The sequence below is a fragment of the Triticum aestivum genome, chromosome 3A (genome assembly GCF_018294505.1).
Source record: "Triticum aestivum cultivar Chinese Spring chromosome 3A, IWGSC CS RefSeq v2.1, whole genome shotgun sequence".
In the NCBI taxonomy this organism is placed as follows: Eukaryota; Viridiplantae; Streptophyta; class Magnoliopsida; order Poales; family Poaceae; genus Triticum; species Triticum aestivum.
In genome coordinates, this window is record NC_057800.1 from 750,413,308 (window position 1) to 750,428,695 (window position 15,388).

A 15,388-nucleotide genomic window follows, 5' to 3' on the forward strand; every position below is an offset into this window, starting at 1 on the left:
ACAAGTAAAGAGACATGTCGGTAACGAGATTGAACTAGGTATTGAGATACCGATGATTGAATCTCGGGCAAGTAACATACCGATGACAAAGGGAACAACGTATATCATTATGCGGTTTGACTGATAAATATCTTCGAAGAATATGTGGGAGCCAATATGAACATCCAGGTTCCGCGATTGGTTATTGACCAGAGACGTGTCCCGGTCATGTCTACATAGTTCTCGAACCCGTAGGGTCCACACGCTCAATGTTCCGTGACGATCGGTATTATGAGTTTATGTGTTTTGATTTACCTGAGGTAGTTCAGAGTCCCAGATATAATCATGGACATGATGAGGAGTCTCGAAATGGTCGATACATAAAGATTACTATATTGGATGACTATATTCGGACACTGGATGAGTTCCGGGGGTCACCGGATAATTATCGGAGTGTCGGGGGTTTATCGGAACCCCCGGGGAGAACTAATGGGCCATATCGGCCTTAGTGGAGAGAGAGAGGGTCGGCCAAGGCCGGGCCGCGCGCCCCTCCCCCTCTAGTCTGAATTGAACTAGGGAAGGGGGGGCGGCTCATACGTCTCCAATGTATCTATAATTTATGAAGTTTTCATGCTATTATATTATCTGTTTTGGATATTTATGGGATTTACTAAACACTTATATATTATTTTTGGGACTAACCTATTAACCGGAGGCCCAACCCAAATTGTTGTTTTCTTGCATATTTCAGTGTTTCGAAGAAAAGGAATAACAAATGGAGTCCAAATGTAATGAAACCTTCGGGAGAGTTATTTTTGGAACAGAAGCAACCCAGGAGACTTGGAGTAGACGTCACGGAAGCTTCAAGGAAGCCACGAGGCAGGGAGGCGCGCGCTACCCCCCTGGGCGCACCCCCCTCCCTCGTGGGCCCCTCGTGGCTTCCCTGACCGACTTCTTTCGCCTATATATGTCCATATACCTAAAAACATCAGGGAGCAGAATAGATCGGGAGTTCCGCCGCCAGAAGCCTCCGTAGCCACTGAAAACCAATCGGGACCCTATTCCGACACCCTGCAGGAGGGGGTCCCTCACCGGTTGCAATCTTCATCATCCCGGCGCTCTCCATGACGAGGAGGGAGTAGTTCACCCTCGGGGCTGAGGGTATGTACCAGTAGCTATGTGTTTGATCTCTCTCTCTCTCTCTCTCTCTCTCTCTCGTGTTCTTGAGGTGATACGATCTTGATGTATCGCGAGCTTTGCTATTATATTTGGATCATATGATGTTTCTCCCCCTCTAATCTCTTGTGATGAATTGAGTTTTCCCTTTGAAGCTATTTTATCAGATTGAGTCTTTAAGAATTTAAGAACACTTGATGTATGTCCTGCATGTGCTTATATATGGTGACAATGCGATATCACGTGATCCGCTTGATGTATGTTTTGGTGAACAACTTGTGAGTTCCGTGACCTCGTGAACTTATGCATAGGGGTTGGCACATGTTTTTGTCTTGACTCTCCAGTAGAATCTTTGGGGAATTCTTTGAAGTTCTTTGTGTTGGTTGAATAGGTCATATAATCATACCCACGGATAATTGAGGTGACATTGGAATATCTAGGAGACATTAGGGTTTTGGTTGATTTGTGTCTTAAGGTGTTATTCTAGTACGAAATCTTGAATAGATCGATCAGAAAGAATAACTTTGAGGTGATTTCGTACCCTACAATAATCTCTTCGTTTGTTCTCCACTATTAGTGACTTTGGAGTGACTCTTTGTTGCATGTTTAGGGATAGTTATATGATCCAATTATGTTATTATTGTTGAGAGAACTTGCACTAGTGAAAGTATGAACCCTAGGCCTTGTTTCCTAGCATTGCAATACCGTTTACGCTCACTTTTATTACTTGTTACCTTGCTGTTTTTATAATTTCAGATTACAAAAACCTATATCTACCATCCATATTGGACTTGTATCACCATCTCTTCGCTGAACTAGTGCACCTATACAATTTACCATTGTATTGGGTGTGTTGGGGACACAAGAGACTCTTTGTTATTTGGTTGCAAGGTTGTTTGAGAGAGACCATCTTCAACCCATGCCTCCCACGGATTGATAAACCTTAGGTCATCCACTTGAGGGAAATTTGCTACTGTCCTACAAACCTCTGCACTTGGAGGCCCAACAACGTCTACAACAAGAAGGTTGCGTAGTAGACATCAAGATCTTTTTTGGCGCCGTTGCCGGGGAGGTTAGCGCTTGAAGGTATATCTTTAGATCTTGCAATTTAATCTATTTGTTTCTTGTTTTATCACTCGTTTAGTCTATAAAAGAAAACTACAAAAAATGGAATTAATGTTGCCTCATGTGCTTCATCTTTTTAATGTCTTGCATGAAAATAAGGATTCCGATAATTGTGCCAAAATATTAGAACAAGAATGTATTAAAATGTTTGGCACTAAATATTTGAATGATGAGCATGATTGCAATGTTGTTAGTATGAATTCCTTGAATATCCATGATGCTAATGTTATGCAAAGCCACAAGCTTGGGGATGCTATGTTTGATGAAGTTGATATTTTTTGTCTCCCAAGTTTTGATGAGCAAATTTATTATGATGATAGCATGCCTCCTATTTATGATGATTATATTGATGAAAGTGGGTTTGGAAGAGTGTCAACTTTAGGAAGTAATGATCCAACTATTTTGTAGGATGTTGAATCTTGTTGTGATAATTATAAAAGTTGATTTGGAGAGGTCATGACTTTATTTAGTAATGATTCCACTATTTCGGAAGAGTTTTCAATTGATTATGAGAACAAAGTTGCTATCTATGATGATTATTGTGATGACATGTATGCTATAAAGAACAATGATAACCATGAAACTTGTCATCTTGATTTTAATTTTCAATTGGATTATGCCTCACATGATAGTTATTTTGTTGAGTTTGGTCCCACTATTATTCCAAATGAGAAGAATTTTGCTTATGTGGAGAGTAGTAAATTTTCTATGCTTGTAGATCATGAAAAGAATGCTTTATGTGTTGGTTACATTGTTTAATTCATTCATGATGCTACTGAAAGTTATTATTAGGGAGAAACATATGCTTGTAGGAATTGCAATAATATCAAGTTTCTTCTCTATGTGTTGAAAATCTTGAAGTTATGCTTATTTTACCTTCCTATGCAAGTTGATTCTTGTTCCCACAAGTTGTTTGTTCACAAAATCCCTATGCATAGGAAGAGGGTTAGACTTAAATGTGATAGTCATATTCTTCATGAATCTCTCTTTATGTTTCAATTCTTATCTTTTATGTGAGCATCATTGAAATCATCATGCCTAGCTAGGGGCGTTAAACGATAGTGCTTGTTGGGAGGCAACCCAATTTTATTTTTGTTCTTTGCATTTTGCTCCTTTTTAGTAATAAATAATTTATATAGCCTATATTTATATGTGGTTTTATGTTTTAATTAGTGTTTGTGCCAAGTAGAACCTTTGGGAAGACTTGGGGAAAGTCTTTGTGATCTTGCTATAAAAAATAGAAACTTTAGCGCTCACAAGATTTGCTGCCATTTTTTATGGTGAGTGCTATTTAGTTAATTATTTTTACAGATGATTAATAGATAAATTCGTCACGTCCACAAATTTATTCTAGAATTTTTGGGGTTACATAAGTATTCGAAACCTACAGATTACCACAGACTGTTCTGTTTTTGACAGATTCTGTTTTTCGTGTGTTGTTTGCTTATTTTGATGAATCTATGGCTAGTAATAGAGTTTATGAACCATATAAAAGTTGGAATAAAGTAGTCTTAACACAAATATAAATAAAGAATGAGTTCATTACAGTACTTTGAAGTGGTGGTTTGTTTTCTTTTACTAACGGAGCTCACGAGTTTTCTGTTAAGTTTTGTGTTGTGAAATTTTCAGGTTTTGGGTAAAGATTCGATGGACTATGGAATAAGGAGTGGCAAGAGCATAATATTGGGGATGCCCAAGGCACCCCAAGTCAATATTCAAGGATAACCAAGATCCTAAGCTTGGGGATGCCCCGGAAGGCATCCCCTATTTCGTCTTCGTTCATCGGTAACTTTACTTGGAGCTATATTTTTATTCACCACATGATATGTGTTTTGCTTGGAGCATCAATTTATTTTGTTAGGATTTTCTTGCTGTTATTTATAAAAATGTTTTGCATCTTTTATTTCAATAAAACTGGCATTGATGGACTTTACTATGCCTATTTTACAAGTCTAGATGTTGCTGTTTGAAAGCAGAAAGTTTACCACTGTTGCAAAAATTCCCTAGAAAATTCAGAATGTGATAAAATGTTGAAACCTTTTGCATAATAAGATATGATAAATTTACTACAATGGGAATTTTCGTTCATAATTTTTGGAGCTAGGGAAGTATGGATCTTGCTGCATTCTTCACAGACTGTCCTGTTTAGGCAGATTGCTGTTATGTTTGCATATGTTTGCTTGTTTAATGAATCTATTTGAGGATAGGACTACTAAATATGCGGAGGCATTTAGTATGCAATGTTTTTTAATAATTTTAGTGATTTGCTACAGAAGAGTATGATAAGGTTTTTGCATTGGTTTATACTAACTTATCTCACAAGTCCTTGTTGAGTTTTGTGTGGATGAAGCTTTTGAGATTTAGGGAGACTGTGATATGAGAGGAGTTAAGGAGACAAAAAAGCTCAAGCTTGGGGATGCCCAAGGCATCCCAAGATAATATTTCGAGAAGTCTCAAGTGTGTAGCTTGGGGATGCCCCGGTTGGCATCCCACCTTTCTTCTTCAACAACTATCGGTTAGTATCGATTGATCCTAAGTTTTTGCTTCTTCACATGATGTTTGCTATTCTTAGATGTCATTTTATTTTGTTTTTCTTGCTGTTCGAATAAATTATCAAGATCTGAAATTATTAAATGGGAGAGTCTTCACATATCTAAATAATTATTTAACTACTCATTGATCCTCACTTATATCATTCGGAGTAGTTTGTTATTCATTCACGTGCTTCACATATATCCTATGAGTAAATGGTTGAATGAATTGAATATAATAAATCTGAAATTATATATGTTTCATATGCTTATCCCATGGGGAGTAATGACTTCACATATAAGAGGTAGAGGTTGTAAATTTATTGAAGGCTGGCAAACATTGTATTGGTCACTTGAACATTTCATGAAAAAATATTGAGGGAAGAAAGATTTCACATATAAATATACTATCTTGGACATCTTTTGTAATTGTGAGCACTCATTGAAATATGGCATGTTAAAAGGTTGATGTTGGACAAGGAAGACAACGTAATGGGTTATGTTTTCTTATATCTGAAATAACGTAAATTGTCATGGATCATTGAACATGATGAGCTTGCCTTTCCCCCTCATGCTAGCCAAATTCTTTGCACCAAGTAGAGATACTACTTGTGCTTCCAAACATCCCTTAAAATAGTATTGCCATGAGAGTCCACCATACCTACCTATGGATTGAGTAAGATCCTTCAAGTAAGTCGTCACCGGTGCATGCAATAAAAATTGCTCTGTAAATATGTATGACCTATTAGTGTGGAGAAAATAAGCTTTATACGATCTTGTGATGTGGAAGCAATAAAAGTGACGGACTGCGTAATAAAGGTCCCTATCACAAGTGGCAATATAAAGTGATGTTCTTTCGCATTAAGATTTTGTGCATCCAACCATAAAAGCACATGACAACCTCTGCTTCCCTCTGCGAAGGGCCTATCTTTTACTTTTATCTTCTACCCTTATGCAAGAGTCATGGTGATCTTCACCTTTCCTTTTACATTTTATCCTTTGGCAAGCACAATGTGTTGGAAAGATCCTGATATATATATATATATATATATATATATATATATATATATATATATATATATATATATATATATATATATATATATCCAATTGGATGTAAGGCATCATGAACTATTATTGTTGACATTACCCTTGAGGTAAAAGGTTGGGAGGCGAATCTATAAGCCCCTATCTTTCTCTCTGTCTGATTAAAACTTTGAACCCATAAATATCACGTGAGTGTTAGCAATTGTGAAAGACTAAATGATAGTTGATTATGTGAAGTTTGCTGAATTAAAGCTCCAACATAGACCCTTCCTAAAAATAAGATGAATTGTAATTGTTTGATGACTAATAACACGGTTTATTAGTTTTCAAGAAAGTTTATGATCTATACTTTAACATGGGAATAGTTTGTTACTTGATCATGAGAAGTTTCATGAGTTGAGCTATTGTTATGCTATATAAAGATGCTAGAAAAGGTGATTGAAATTATCATTGATCAAACTTGTGCACCTGCTAGCATTCACACTTCATAAATTATTTCTTTTATCATTTACCTACTCGAGGACGAGCAGGAATTAAGCTTGGAGATGCTGATACGTCTCCAAATATCTATAATTTATGAAGTATTCATGCTATTATATTATCTATATTGGATGTTTATGGGTTTACTAAACACTTCTATATTATTTTTGGGACTAACCTATTAACCGGAGGCCCAGCCCGAATTGTTGTTTTCTTGCCTATTTCAGTGTTTCGAAGAAAAGGAACATCAAACGGAGTCCAAACTGAATGAAACCTTCGGGAGAGTTATTTTTGGAACGGAAGCAACCCAGGAGACTTGGACTAGACGTCAGGGAAGCTTCGAGGAAGCCACGAGGCATGGAGGCGCGCCCCCACCCTCGTGCGCCCCTCGTGGCTCCCCTGGCCGACTTCTTTCGCCTATAGATGTCCATATACCCTAAAAACATCAGGGAGCAGGATAGATCGGGAGTTCCGCTGCCAAAAGCCTCCGTAGCCACTAAAAACCAATCGGGACCCTGTTTCGGCACCCTGCAGGAGGGGGGTCCCTCACCGGCTCTCCATGATGAGGAGGGAGTAGTTCACCCTCGGGGATGATGGTATGTACCAGTAGCTATGTGTTTGATCTATCTCTCTCTCTCTCTCTCTCGTGTTCTTGAGGTGATACGATCTTGATGTATCACGAGCTTTGCTATTATTTTTGGATCTTATGATGTTTCTCCCCTCTACTCTCTTGTGATGAATTGCGTTTTCCCTTTGAAGTTATCTTATCGGATTGAGTCTTTAACGATTTGAGAACACTTGATGTATGTCTTGCATGTGCTTATCTGGGGTGACAATGGGATATCACGTGATCCAGTTGATGTATGTTTTGGTGATCAACTTGCAAGTTCCGTGACCTCATGAACTTATGCATAGGGGTTGGCACACGTTTTTGTCTTGACTCTCCGGTAGAATCTTTGGGGCATTCTTTGAAGTTCTTTGTGTTGGTTGAATAGATGAATCTAAGATTGTGTGATGCATATCGTATAATCATACCCACGGATACTTGAGGTGACATTGGAGTATCTAGGTGACATTATGGTTTTGGTTGATTTGTGTCTTAAGATGTTATTCTAGTACGAACTCTTGAATAGATCGATTAGAAAGAATAACTTTGAGGTGATTTGGGACCCTACAATAATCTCTTCGTTTGTTCTCCGCTATTAGTGACTTTGGAGTGACTCTTTGTTGCATGTTTAGGGATAGTTATATGATCCAATTATGTTACTATTGTTGAGAGAACTTGCACTAGTGAAAGTATGAACCCTAGGCCTTGTTTCCTAGCATTGCAATACCGTTTACGCTCACCTCTATTACTTGTTACCTTGCTGTTTTTATAATTTCAGATTACAAAAACCTATATCTACCATCCATATTGCACTTGTATCAGCATCTCTTCACCGAACTAGTGGACCTATACAATTTACTATTGTATTGGGTGTGTTGGGGACACAAGAGACTCTTTGTTATTTGGTTGCAGGGTTGTTTGAGAGAGACCATCTTCAACCTACGCCTCCCACGGATTGATAAACCTTAGGTCATCCACATGAGGGAAATTAGCTACTGTCCTACAAACCTATGCACTTGGAGGCCCAACGTCTACAAGAAGAAGGTTGCGTAGTAGACATCAGCGGCGCCCCCATTTCCTTCTCTCTTCTCCTCTCCTTCCTTCCCCCTTCCTCCTCCTAGTTGGACTAGGAAAGGGGGAGTCCTACTCCTACTAGGAGGAGGACTCCTCCCCTCCTTGGCACGCCCCAAGGGCCGGACGGCTGCATTCACGTTAAATAGGTCAACCAGAGTAAGATCCGCACCAGAACCTACGATCTATGAGGAAGCGATGATGAACCCAGATTCCGCAAAATGTCTTGAGGCCATGAAATCTGAGATGGGATCCATGTATGAGAACAAAGTGTGGACTTTGGTTGACTTGCCCATTGATCGGTAGGCCATAGAGAATAAATGGATCTTCAAGAAGAAGACTGACGCTGACGGTAATGTTACTGTCTACAAAGCTCGACCTGTTGCAAAAGGTTTTCGACAAGTTCAAGGAGTTGACTACGATGAGACCTTCTCACCCATAGCGATGCTTAAGTCCGTCTGAATCATGTTAGCAATTGCCGCATTTTATGATTATGAAATTTGGCAAATGGATGTCAAAATTGCATTCCTTAATGGATATCTTAAAGAAGAGTTGTATATGATGCAACCAGAAGGTTTTGTCGATGCAAAAGGTGCTAACAAAGTGTGCAAGATCCAGCGATCCATTTATGGACTGGTGCAAGCCTCTCGGAGTTGGAATATACATTTTGATAGTGTGATCAAAGCATATGGTTTTATACAGACTTTTGGATAAGCCTGTATTTACAAGAAAGTGAGTGGGAGCTCTGTAGCATTTCTGATATTATATGTAGATGACATATTATTGATCAGAAGTGATACTGAATTTCTGAATAGCATAAAAGGATACTTGAATAAGAATTTTTCAATGAAAGACCTCGGTGAATTTGCTTATATATTGGGCATCAAGATCTATAGAGATAGATCAAGACGCTTAATTGGACTTTCATAAAGCACATACCTTGATAAAGTTTTGAAGAAGTTCAAAATGGATCAGGCAAAGAAAGGGTTCTTGCCTGTGTTACAAGGTGTGAAGTTGAGTCAGACTCAATGCTCGACCACTGCAGAAGAGAGAGAAAATGAAAGTCATTCACTATGCTTCAGCCATGGGTTCTATCATGTATGCAATGTTGTGTACCAGACCTGATGTTTGCCTTGCTATATGTTTAGCAGGGAGGTACCATAGTAATCCAGGAGTGGATCACTGGACAACGGTCAAGAACATGTTGAAATACCTGAAAAGGACTAAGGATATGTTTCTTGTATATGGAGGTGACAAAAGCTCGTCGTAAACGGTTACGTCGATGCAAGCTTTGACACTAATCTGGATGACTCTAAGTCACAAATTGGATACATGTTTTTATTAAATGGTGGAGTTGTCAGTTGGTGCAGTTCCAAGCAGAGCGTCATGGCGGGATCTACGTGTGAAGCGGAGTACATAGCTGCTTCGAAAGGAGCAAATGAAGGAGTCTAAACGAAGGAGTTCATATCCAATCAAGGTGTAATAGCTAGTGCATCGGGTCCAATGAAAATCTTTTCTGACAATACTTGTGCAATTTCCTTGGCAAAGGAATCCAGATTTCACAAGAGAACCAAGCACATCAAGAGACGCTTCAATTCCATCGGTGATCAAGTCAAGGAGGGACACATAGAGATTTGCAAGATACGTACGGATCTGAATGTTGCAGAACCGTTGACTAAGACTCTCTCACGACCAAAACATGATCAGCACCAAGACTCCATGGGTGTTCGAATCATTACAATGTAATCTAGATTATTTACTCTAGTGCAAGTGGGAGACTGAAGGAAATATACCCTAGAGGCAATTATAAAGTTGTTATTTATATTTCCTTATATCATGATAAATGTTTATTATTCATGCTAGAATTGTATTAACCGGAAACTTGGTACATGTGTGAATATACATAGACAAACAGAGTGTCACTAGTATGCCTCTACTTGACTAGCTCGTTGAATCAATGATGGTTATGTTTCCTGACCATAGACAGGAGTTGTCATTTGATTAACGGGATCACATCATTGGAGAATATTGTGATTGACTTGACCCATCCGTTAGATTAGCACGATGATCATTTAGTTTGTTGTTATTGCTTTCTCCATAACTTATACATGTTCCAATGACTGTGATATCATGCAACTCCCGAATACCGGAGGAACACTTAGTGTGCTATCAAATGTCACAACGTAATTGGGTGACTATAAAGATGCTCTACAGGTGTCTTTGATGGTGTTTGTTGACTTGGCATACATCGAGATTAGGATTTGTCACTCGGAGTATTAGAGAGGTATCTCTGGGCCCTCTCGGTAATGCACATCACTATAAGTCTTGCAAGCAATGTGTGTAATGAGTTAGTTCTGGGATGATGCATTATAGAACGAGTAAAGAGACTTGCCGGTAACGAGATTGAACTCGTTATTGATATACCGACGATCGATTCCCGGGCAAGTAACATACCAATGACAAAGGGAACAACGTATATCGTTATGCACTTTGACCGATAAAGATCTTGGAAGAATATGTAGGAGCCAATATGAACATCGAGGTTCCGCTATTGGTTATTGACCGGAGACGTGTCTCGGTCGTGTCTACATAGTTCTTGAACCCGTAGGGTCTGCACGCTTAACGTTCGGTGACGATTCATATTATGAGTTTATGTGTTTTGATGTACCGAAGGTAGTTCAGAGTCTCGGATATGATCACGGACATGACGAGGAGTCTCTAAATGGTCGAGACATAAAGATTGATATATTCGATGACTATATTCGGACACCGCAGGAGTTCCGGGGGTCACCAGATAATTATCGAAGTGCGGGGGGTTATCGGAATCCCGGGCGGAACCAAGGCAGGGCCGCGTGCCCCTCCCTCTCTAGTCTGAATTGGACTAGGAAGGCGGGGCGGAGCCCCCCCTTTCCTTCTCCCTTCTCCTTTCCTTCCTTCCCCCTTCCTCCTCCTAGTTGGACTAGGAAAGGGGGAGTCCTACTCCTACTAGGAGGAGGACTCCTCCCGTCCTTGGCGCACGCCCCTCGTCTGGCCGGCCACCCCCTTTCTCCTTTATATACGAGGGCAAGGGGGCACCCTAGGACACACAAGTTTATCATTGATCCCTTAGCCGTGTGTGGTGCCCCCCTCCACCATAATCCACCTCGGTCATATCGTCGTAATGCTTAGGCGAAACCCTGCGCCGGTAGCTAGGTCATCACTGTCATCACGCCGTGGTGCTGACGAAGCTCGCCTTCGACACTCAACTGGATCGAGAGTTCATGGGACGTCACCAAGACGAACGTGTGCAGATCGTCGAGGTGCCGTACTTTCGGTACTAGGATCGGTCGGATCATGAAGACGTACGACTACATCAACCGCATTGTCATAACGCTTACGCTTACGGTCTACGAGGGTACGTGGACAACCCTCTTCCCCTCTTGTTTCTATGCATCACCATGATAGATCTTGCATGTGCATAGGATTTTTTTTGAAATTACTATGTTCCCCGACACATATCATAAGCATAAATAACAAAGTTCATCATACCCAAAATGCCCTAACTAGAGTGATCTTCGCGCGCTAGTCGAGGAGGACGGTTTAATTACATCACAAATACAGTTTCGTCATAACTCAAAGTTTCATCATACAAAAAGTATGGACTAAACGGACACATTGTCATATATCGACAATCACTCCAACATGTCGTGCCATCCATCCAAGTCGGGGAGATAGTCCCCGGGCTTAGTGAAAGGCTTCAGGTCAAGACGTTGAGCGGCTACGCGTGTTCGGACGTCTTCCCATGACATTTGTCCTTCTTTGTAGTACATCCCTGTTTTTTCGATGACCTCCTTCATGATGATTTGGGGAAGTTCACGCTGGATGTGATAGAACTCAGCTCAAAGTCGATGATCCTTGATATCTCCTAAGTTCTTTGCCCATTGCAGAATATGGGCATCGCCAGTTCTAGGTGAGATGCGAAGGTTCTAGTGATCCCGTCTGTACTCCAGCATGTGGTGAAGGACATAGAATCCATCATTGAGAGAATCACTCGGTTGTTGGATGCAGCAGAAGTCGGTCTTATGGCCGAAGGCGGGCCTGTCGTCCCTTTTCTTCTTGTCCTTGACCTCTCCACCCCATGCGCCATAGTAAAACATAACACTGTCGAGAACAGACTTGATGTGGGTGTAATCCTTTTTGTTAATGTTCTTTAATGAGTCCAAGTAAAGAGTGTGGGAGTATTGGGGGTAGAGGATGATGAGGACGGCGCGCGCGGGGCTGCGCAAAATAAGTACACCTCCAATTAATTAGCCTCCACCGTGCAAATGAATGATTGAAATCGAAGGCAGGATATCCGCGCGGATGACTTACAGGGGGTGATAAGGCACGAGAATCGCCTCCTTCTCCTTATTGACGAGCATGAAATTGATGATGTATTCCCACGCATATTCACGGTGCTTTGCGCAGACTCCCAAGAAGCCCTCATGCATGAAGTACCGGTCAGCGACACAGATATGAGGTATCTGCTCAACCTCAATGAGGTAGTTCATGTGCAAGGCAGACAAACATAAAATCCAACTTCTTCAAGTGAAACATGTCGAAGATGTAATCGAATCGAAGGAAGAACTTCTCCAATGGGAATGTGTCGACGTACGACAATTGTCGCGGCACGTTAACCACGTAGAGTGGGTATCCTAGATTTTTCGAGGCGATGAGGCCTTTATCTATCTGCAGCACATCGTCATGAAGTCTCCTTAGATCACCGAATTAGGCCCCTAGTGCTGCTTTTGGTAGGATTGGTTCACCGGGGATATGCCATTTTGCCGCACCGGGGATATCTATAAGGTCTTGAACCCGAGGCTGCTGAGGCAGCTGGATCATAGAAGCAGCTTTGTTACCTTTCCTCGGTCTCTTCCTAGAATTCTTTGCTGCTGGAAGGTCATCTATAATACGTTCAGCCTCCGGAGGCGGCAATTCAGGCACCGACTCATGACGCTCAAACCATGAGTAGGTGTTAGTATTGAGATACAGTTGAGTGTCATCGTCATCCTTATCTATGGCGACGTCACCAGCGACTAATGGAGCCTCTTCCTCACCCCGTCCACTATCACCCAGCACGGCAGCCGACGCTAATTGGGTAGGTGGGTTGTTGATGTTCATACCTAACTGTGTGCTCGTGGGTGTGCTCCCGGCCGCCTCCAGATGAAGCAGACTCTTTGGCCACAACAGGACCCACCAATTGCAATCACCAAGACGCCGCGGGGTTTCGTCGTCACCCCCCTAGTACCGGAGGAGCCAAATTCTCATTGTCGGGTTTGACACTGGCCACGGAAACCTTGAAGATGTCCAGGGGGATCGGCCGGCCGTGGAACAATGGTTCCTTCGGCTTCATTATCGTCGCCTTCCCCACGTCTACCTTCTGGTCGCCGATGTTGTACAATATGGTGCACAGGGTTACGTCGGCCTGCAAAGACATGTCTATGACATGAGACATCCGAAAGGCAATGAAAACAAGAGAATATACATTTATTGAAGAGAGCCGGTGTGACAGATATCGTGAGGGCATCGAGCTCAGCCAAAGACGAAGCACCGTCGAGTACGTCCGGTGCCGGAGCAGGTGCGGGAGCCGGTGCAGGAGTAGGTGCTGGTGCAACGCTAGTCGAGCTGCACCCGAAGAAGTCAACAGGGGAAAGTCCTCCGTAATTTTTCTGGATTTTGCCTGCTCCAATTGAAAACGGCCGGAACCAAGACAGTGGACATATCTGTAACCACCTGATTTGCGGCAGCTACCGCTGTTGCGACTGTCTCAGATGATTTCTTCTCAACCGCAATCTCAACCTTCTTGTTGATGTTTTCTTCAATTAACCTCTTTCATTCATTTCTCTCCTCCATGGTCTCACGATAGTACTTCTTCCACGTGGCACCCATCTTAGACACCATGCACGCATCCATAGGACGGCGAGGTCTCCACCGGGAGTCCTTTCAATATGTTCAACGCTCGTTTTAATGGAATGTCCCACATGGGCCTCACCAACGCCTCAGGCGGCGAGTCGCTTTCGGCCACAATCCTTTGCTGCTCTCTCTACAAAAGGAACAAGGATCGTTTACAAATATGACTAACATGCAGTCGAATTGATCAAAAACTAAAATTACCAACTGTCTCATAAACTCCGTCCTGACCGGGTCCGTCTCGGAAACCTTCTTGAGTGAGTCCCAATGGTGACGTGCCCTAAGGACAGCATGCTCCTGCAGGATGGTGAAGTCCACCAAGGGGTCTGCGATGCCTAGACTCTCGCGTTCCGCGTCCTCCTTGGCCCATATGGACCTCTTCCCGCTGTAACCACGGCTTCCGAGGTGGTGGCACCCCATGTTCCTCTATTGAAGCCCCTTCATGTACTTCGACTTTTTTGGCAGCTTCGGCCTCGCAAGCCGCCTTGAATATTTCAAAGTGCTCTTCCGTTATTGTCGGATTATCCTTAACAATCTCGGAGTAGGGTTCCTTTTTGTTCACGATCCGTTGTTTCACCCTTGTTTTCTAGGCGGTCAACGCGTCGTTAAACTTGTACATGGCGTGTTTATTTATCTTCTTCATTGTCGGGTCCTTATCTAGATCTTTATAATCCTTTTCATTCCGTCCCGGGAACAACAATATATGGTGCAGCTTCTTTATGAGGGAGTTTCTCAGATTATCTATCTTCTGTAGTTTCTCATCGGTAATGCTGGTGGTTGTTTGTACGATGCAGCCTATTTGATTGCCGTAGGATGATCGCGCTTCCTCGGGCACTATTGGCTCAAAAATGTCACCGTCCATCTCCGTGACCACCATTCTAGTAGTCATGAGCTGTTTTGGGTGTCATGGCCTCTTTGCTTTCGGTTCTATACTAGCTCCTCTAGTCTCGGCGCCTGTCGGTGTCAAAACTGGCGGATCTCGGGTAGGTGGTCCCGAACTGTGCGTCTAAGGCGGATGGTAACAGGAGGCAGTGGACACGATGTTTTACCCAGGTTCGGGCCCTCTTGATGGAGGTAAAACCCTACGTCCTGCTTGATTTATTCTTGATGAGATGAGTATTACAAGAGTTGATCTACCACGAGATCAGAGAGGCTAAACCCTAGAAGCTAGCCTATGGTATGATTGTATGTTGTCCTACGGACTAAAACCCTCCGGTTTATATAGACACTGGAGGGGGCTAGGGTTAAACAAGGTCGGTTATAAAGGAGGAGATATACATATCCGTATTGCCTAGCTTGCCATCCATGCCAAGTAGAGTCCCATCCGGACACGAGACGAAGTCTTCAATCTTGTATCTTCATTGTCCAACAGTCCGGCCAAAGGATATAATCCGGTTGTCCGAACACCCCCTAATCCAGGACTCCCTCAGTAGCCCCCGAACCA